Source organism: Rattus norvegicus, chromosome X, assembly GCF_036323735.1.
Source record: "Rattus norvegicus strain BN/NHsdMcwi chromosome X, GRCr8, whole genome shotgun sequence".
Lineage (NCBI taxonomy): Eukaryota > Metazoa > Chordata > Mammalia > Rodentia > Muridae > Rattus > Rattus norvegicus.
The window spans coordinates 126,110,924-126,118,675 of NC_086039.1; the positions used below are offsets into that span (position 1 = coordinate 126,110,924).

General features: G+C 37.7%; 1 non-coding gene across 1 annotated transcript; it reads right to left on the reverse strand.

Moving 5' to 3' along the window:
• Window positions 1-5,760: 5,760 nt before the first annotated feature.
• Trnas-aga20 (transfer RNA serine (anticodon AGA) 20) lies at window positions 5,761-5,835 on the reverse strand. The gene has a single exon. It is a non-coding gene; the product is annotated as a tRNA-Ser (tRNA).
• Window positions 5,836-7,752: the final 1,917 nt, after the last annotated feature.

The following is a 7,752-nucleotide window of genomic DNA, read 5'->3' on the forward strand; positions in this document are numbered from 1 at the left end:
CTAAATCCCCAGCCCCTATTTATTTATTTATTTATTTATTTATTTATTTATTTATTTACTTACTTACTTACTTATTCATTCATTCATTCATTCGTCCATTCATTCACTTTACATTCCAATTGCTACCCCATCTTTTCCCCCTCACATGTCCATCCCACCTTCCCCCTTCTCCTCTGAGAGAGTGGAGGCCCCCCTCAACTCTGTCACATCAAGTCTCTACAGGGCTAGGTGCATCCTCTCCCACTGAGACCAGACAAGGTAGGCCAGTTAGGGGAACAGATTCCACAGGCATGCAACCCCTTTAGGAACAGTGTCCACTCCAACTGTTGGGGGACCCACATGAAGACCAAGCTGCACATCTACTACATATATGTAGGGATCTAGGTCCAGCCCATGTAAGCTCTTCAGTTGGTTCGTTAGTCTCTGAGAGCCAGCAAGGGTGGAGGTTAACATTATTAATGATACTGTACTTTGCTTGCAGACAGGAACCTAGCATAACTGTCTCCTGAGAGCCTTCATCCAGCAGCAGACGGAGGCAGGTACAGAGACCCACAGCCAGAGATCAGGAGGAGCTCTGGGAGTCTTGTGGAACAAGCCAGAGGGGTCATGAACACCATGAGAAGACAAACAGAATCAACTAACCTGGGCCCACGGGAGCTCATAGAGACTGAACCACCAACCAAAGAGCATGCAAGGGCTGGACCTAAGCCCCCTACACATTTGAAATGGAAGTATAACTTGTCTTCAGGTTACGTCCCTTAACAATTGGAGTGGGGGCTGGCTTTGACTCTGTTGCCTGCCATTGGATCCCCTTTCTCTACCTGGAGTGTCTGGTTGGGCCTCATTGGGAGAAGAGGTGCTTAGTCCTACTAGGATTAGATATCTCAGGTCAGGGTAGTATCCAAGAGGGGGGATGCTTCCCCTTCTTTGATGCAAAGGGGGTGTGGTGATGGGGGAGGGACTTATATGGGTGGGAATAGGAGGAGAGAATGAAGGCGGGCTATTATCAGGATGTAGAATGAATAAATAAACAAACAAAAATTCCATTTCTCCTCGGTCAACATTTTACTTACATTGGGAATAAATTCTCAAAATTGTTCTTGTCAAACTCTTTTATGGATTGATTACTCAAGCACAGTTCTTAAACCTTTACCTGGCTTACAACTTTAAAGTCTTTTTTAGTTAAAAGATAATTACAAGGGCTGGAGAGATGACCTCAGTTAAAGCATGAACTATTCTTGTAGAGGACCTGAGTTGGAATCTTGGTAGCCACATAATGAAGTTTACAATAATCCAAGACTCTAGTTCTAGGGAGATCTGATGCCTATGGCTTTCAAAAGCATCTGGATTCCTGTGTACACACCAACACACAGACACACAAATATACATATAATTAAAAACTAAATCTAAAACCTTAAAATATATAATTTACTTAATTTTATCCTTTTCCTCCTGAAGAACTTTCTGTAGTGCTAATATGAGTTTCTCTTAATGCATTCCAGAAGGATTAAGTCTTTACACCTCTTGCTTATACAGTAACAATGAGGATATTAATTGTTAATGATCATTATTTTGCATTTATCGACTGTTTACTAATTACCAGGCAATATGCTAAGGATTTTTATATGTATTCATTCATTTTATTCTCTTGATAATCCAATGGAGAGGGAAATGATTATTTTTTCATTTTAATGGCTAGAATGTTGAAACAGTTAATTTTCCCAGGCATACATTATTAAACCTTTATAGCTTTCCTGATCATAATATTATTATGGCATTTCATGTTTATCTTGTGTATATCAACATATATGCAGATATATACTAACATATTGAAAAATAAGTGTGGGTAGACTTGCTAAATGTGCTCAGTCCCATGGTATTAACAGTTTTTAAAGGAATGCTTAGCTGACCTTCATCTATACTAAAACTGTTCCCTCAGGAATATTTTATTTCTCTTTTCTAATAATAAGCTGTTTTAAAGAGCAAATTAGTTCTATGACAGATGCTACATTAACTTTCAAAATACTAAAACCAAAGGAATTTAATATTTTCTCCTTTACTCTATCCATGTATTTCATAGATACTGGTTAAAATTTTATATTGGTCACTACTCTGAATATTGCCCCTTAGCCATACTAGCTACCCATCACGTGGCAGCTAAGAACCATTGTGTGACCCCTCTCAATTGACTTTTGGCCACATTGCTACCCTGTATTTGATTGTATGTCAAAATAAGCGTACCTTACAGATGAAAATAATTCATCCTTGTGTTAGTTTTTGTTGTTGTTTTTTCAAGACAAGGTTTCTCTGTGGAACCCTGGCTGTCTTGGAACTCTGTAGACCAAGTGGCCTCAAATTTGGAGAATTGCCAGCTTCTGCCTCCTCAGTGCTGGCAATAAAGGTGTGTATGTGTGTTGCCTCCACATCTGGCTTATGTTTGTTATTTTTTAACATTGCTGTGACTGAATATTTGATATGTTGTCTTACGGTTTAGGAAAGGATACAGCTTATCATGATATGAAAGGCATGGTGTAGGAGTGTGAGGCAGTTGATCACATTGTGTCTCCAGTCAGGAAGCACAGATGAATGCTGGTGCTTAGCTCATTTTTAATTTATATTTTAGTCTGTGGTCCCAGTCGACATTTAGGATAGGTATTCCAACTTTAATGAACTTAATGGAGAAACACGTTTCACAGACATGCTCAGAAGCTTGTCTCCCGTGTGATTATAGATCCTGTGAAATGGACAACATTAACCATTACAGTGTTGCACTTGACACTTCTGTACTAAACACATACATGTGCATGTGGTCCTTGGAGGATGGGGGAATGCAGAGAGCAAAGTTTAATACCCCAAAGGTCAAGGTACCAGAGTATATTATTCCATTTAAGATTTGAAGGCAAAGGCAGTAACACCTGGATATGAATCTTGACTACTACTTTGTAGATGTATAATCCTCAGCATGTTAACTCTTCTTCCTTGACCTCGGTTTCCTCATTTGTATAATAATGATAATATTATATCCGCTTCATAGACTTCTTGTGATCATTAAACAGGTTAATAATCAGGAAACTGCTTTCTGTCCAGAGAGAACATTAGAAGATTAGAAATACCAGTAATTATTAATAATTGTACCTTAGGGGTGATTTTTTTAAATGAAATTTCTTGTTTATCATTTATTTTTCTCAGAAATAAGTCTACTACTTTCTCAAGTATGCCTCAAAGCATGGAATTAAAAATACTATTTTTAAACCTATGACAGTGTGAAGATTACCCACTGATTCTAGTTTCCTACATTTCACTTCTGAGCAGCCCAGTAACGGGACTTCCCCCAGGTTGAAGGCAGAGGGAGAGAGGGAGCTTCTCAAACGCTTCTGCATTTGTGTGCTGCCTATAATTAACCCAGTTACTTCGTTTCACAAATCATGCCTTACTGTTGATCTGTTGTCATTTAACTTAGTTCAGAGGTCTCTGAAGTGTAGAGTGGATGGGATCCCAGGAATATGCAAGATTAACTAATTGGCTGTGAGGAAAATGTTAAACTTTACACTCACTTTTTTTTTTTAAACCTAGTTTGTGGCTGGCACTGCCAACACATTTCTCTGTGTTGGACACAGCACATTTGTCTGCCTGGACCTTAACGAAGGGTGTTTCATAATGGGAAGTGCTTTATTGTTGGTCTCACTCGTTGGAACATGCTGTGATTTATTTGTACAGGGAGATTTCTGCCTTAGGTAGCTTGTATAATCTTAGTTATCGAATCTACGTTTTCAAGGAAATGGCCTGCAGAAGTCATTAGATCATGTCACTCATCTGTGACACCCTAGAGGGCTCACGAGTTATCACTAAGGAAGCATTTTAAAACTTGGTGTGCTTAGACATGAATCATACTCTTTCTTTAGATAAAGACAAATATTTTAAGATTACTGACCTTCTCTTGCTAATTTGTTCACAATAGTATGTGTCTTGGGTTTTACTGCTGTGAACCAAGGCAACTCTTTTTTTTTTTTTTTTTTTTTTTTTGGTTCTTTTTTTCGGAGCTGGGGACCGAACCCAGGACCTTGCGCTTCCTAGGTAAGCGCTCTACCACTGAGCTAAATCCCCAGCCCCAAGGCAACTCTTATAAGGATAACATTTAATTGATGCTGGTTTACAAGTTCAGAGAATCGGTCCGTTACTATCAAGGCAGGAACATGACAGCGTCCAGGCAGGCATCGTACAGGAGGAGCTGAGGGCTCTACATCTTCATCTGAAGGCTGCTACCAGGATTCTGACTTCCAGGCAGATAGGACTAGGGTATTAAACCTAGTGACACACTGACCCCAATAAAGTAACACCTCCTAATAGTAGCACTCCCTGGCCCAAGTATATACAAACCATCACAAAATGATACCTAGAAGACATTTGAAAGAGAAAACCTGACCTGTTCCTTCAAGATGGTTTTAGCAATGGGTGAAAAGTAATTAGGTTAAGACTTAGGAGGTTAAGACAGAAGGACTGTGGGTTCAGGGCTTGCCTGGGCTACAGAAATAGACTCTATCTCAATAAATCAATATATAAAAATGAAAAATGCTTTAGAGTAAATGCCTTTTAATCTGTTATGTGGCTTATTGCTTTGTCACCTAAAACATCTGGAGTTTGCATAATGTTAAAATTTGAAAGAAATAGTTCCAAATTCATTCAATGGTTTTCTACGTGGAGAACTGTGGGACATTTGGAGCGCATTTGTTACAAGTCAGGGGCTACTTGGTTTAGTTTATAAGCATAGCTGATTGATGAATTTTCTTCTTGGTGAACGAGTGGACTCAATACTTTTGAATAATTGGAGGTGAAATGGAAGAATGCAGCATTTATTATGATGCATGACGTATGGATAAGAATGCATTGTTTTTTAAAATATAATTACGTCATTTCCTCTTTCCTTTTTCTCCCTCTGTCTTCATGTCACACCACTTGCTATCAAATCCATCACTTCTTTTTCTTTATTTTTACACACACACACAGATAGATGTGTAACTATATAGATACAATATACAGTGTGTTTTTGTTGTTTATGTATAGTCTTTCAGAGCTGACCACTTTGTATTAGATTACCAGTTAGAAGGATCATCTTTGGGAGAGGATAATTTTCCTTCTCTCAGTCAACAGTCATTAGTTATCATTAGTTAACTGTAGTTATCGTTCTGAGTTATCATGTTTATCAATAGCATCATTATTCAGATATTGTTAAACCAGCCATTTCTTGGGGACACATCCTCACAGTAGACTTCTGGTCCTCTAGATTTTGTTCAAGTATTAGAGAACTAGTAGTGGTTAAGAGGTATTGACTAAGAAACTTTGTTAGTCTGGTAGAAGTCTGCTCTGACTTTATCTGGGCCTGGGTTTGTTTTTAGTCAGAAGCCTTCTTCAATCTTCTCATTTGTTAAATATTGTTGATCTTTTTTTGGTTTGATTTTGGTAGTTTGGATGAATCAAGAAGGTTGCCTATTTCTTTGAGGTTTACTAGGACTCAGGTTTAAAAGTGCTCCCTTATAATATTCTGAGGTTCTTTTACATTTGTTCTATGTTTCCCTGTTCATTCCTGATTGTGTTAATTTGGATCCTCTCTTTATTTTATTTTGTTTAGTTGGGCCAACCCATCTGTTTATCATCTGAAAGAGCCAGACCTTAGATCCAATAATTCTCTGTGTATTTTGTTTTTATTTCATTAATTTCCTTTTTTGATTTTTGTCACTTCTTTTTTTTTTTTCTTTTTCTGTTTTTCGGAGCTGGGGATCGAACCCAGGACCTTGCGCTTTCTAGGCAAGCGCTCTACCACTGAGCTAAATCCCCAACCCGATTTTTGTTATTTCTTGCCATGTACTAAATTTTTTTTTGTTATTGATTTTGTAATATATAAATCCTCGAGTTGGGTCATTAAGAAATATGACCACATTAAGAATATGTGCCATTTCTGGTTTTTTTCTAAAATGTAGAAACTTAGGGTTAGAAGTTTCCCTATTAGAACTGCTGTAAGTTTGCCCCAGAGGTTTTTTGTGTTGTACTTTTATTCCTGTTTAATTACAGAAATATTTTTTTCTTTGACCAAGTCATCACTCAGTGACCTGTCCAGCGGGTTCAGTTATTCAGGGTCCCGAAGAGGCCTTCTACCTGTGTATCAAATAGGGGTGAAGAGAAGAAGGAGACCAAGCAAAAGTTCTGTTGTCAAGGTCTTGTTTATTGGGGTGAACGTTACAGCTTTTAAGGCTTTCAGGTAGGGGGAGTGTCCTTTGTGAAACACGGAGGATGGAGGGATGAGGGTATAGGCAGTGATAGCAGGAGGCAAAGAGGTCAGGCGGTAGATAATGAGGTCAGGTGGTGGAGACACCGAGTGTTGACTCAGGAGATAACTGGTATCTGCTCGAGCTAGGCATCCCTTGAATATTATCTTCCTGTGCTGTAAATTCATGGGAGAGGCTTTTGTCCAACAATCTCAAGACTTATGGCAGTCATCTTAGGGGTGAATATCTGTGGCCAAACAGCCCAGAGTCACCTAGCCACTTTGAGCCATGCAGTCAAAAAGCGGCCAGGCCCAAATCCATTACGGCTCCGTACAACTCAGTCATGAGTTCTTTAATTTTCCTGTGTTTCTGCACTTAATATAGATTTATTTGCTGTTCATTTTAAAGTTTATTGTACAATGATAGGATAGGCTATAATAAATAATTATTTTGTTATCCAAATTTGTTATATTGTGTGTATGTCCAGGTTATAGTCTCTTTTACAGAAGCTTCTGTGGGTTACTGAATAGAATGCATATCTTTGGTGTTTATATGTGATATTCTACAGTTATTTGTTAAGTCCATTTGAAATAGGATATAATATCATTCTGAAATTTCTCTAATTTATTGTCTAGATGTCCTGTGAATTAGAGAAAATGGGGTTTACTTACTATTATTGGCTTCAAGGTAGTGTATGTTTTGAATTCCATGAGTATACTTTTTGTTAAATTGAGTGCACCAGGGCTTGATGCATATATATTTAGTATTGTAATGTTTTTCCGACAACATATTATTCTTAAGGCTGAGAGATGCATTGTATTTTTCAGTCTATTCAGCTAGAGACTATGTCTTTTGAGTGAAAACCTAAAGCCACTAATACTTAAAATTATTATTGTAACATGTGTTAATTACAGTCACCTTTGTTTGGCTGTTTGTGTTCTTAGTTCTGTTTAGTATTACAGTAACTATAACTTCATTTATTTTCTTTTTAGTGTCTCTTGCCTGTGCTTATTCTTTTATTTTATTCAGTTCAAAGTGTCGCACTCAGTATTCTCATTTAAGGAAATGATTTTTTTAAAGCTGTTTGTATCATGGACAATTTTTCTTCCTCCTTCCACTCTGCCAGGTAGTTTTGCTGGGTACAGTCATTTAGGTTGGCAATCTTCACTCTTAGAATGCTCCAGATTCTTCTGGCTTTTGAAGTTTCCACTGAGCAATCAGCTGTTATTCTGATGGTTTTTCTTTCATACGTGCCTTGTGTTTTTTTCTCTTGCAGCTTTGAATATTCTTTCTTGGTTCTATATACCTACTGTTTTAACTATGGTATTTAATAAGGAGTTTCTTTTCCGGTCTTGTCTATTTGGTGTTCTGGGTGCATTTTGTATCTGTATGTATATCTTTTCTAACTTTGAGGAAGTTTTCTTCTATAATTTTGTTGATGATCTGTGCCATTGACTTAGAATTTTTCTCCCTTATCCATGCCTATAATTTG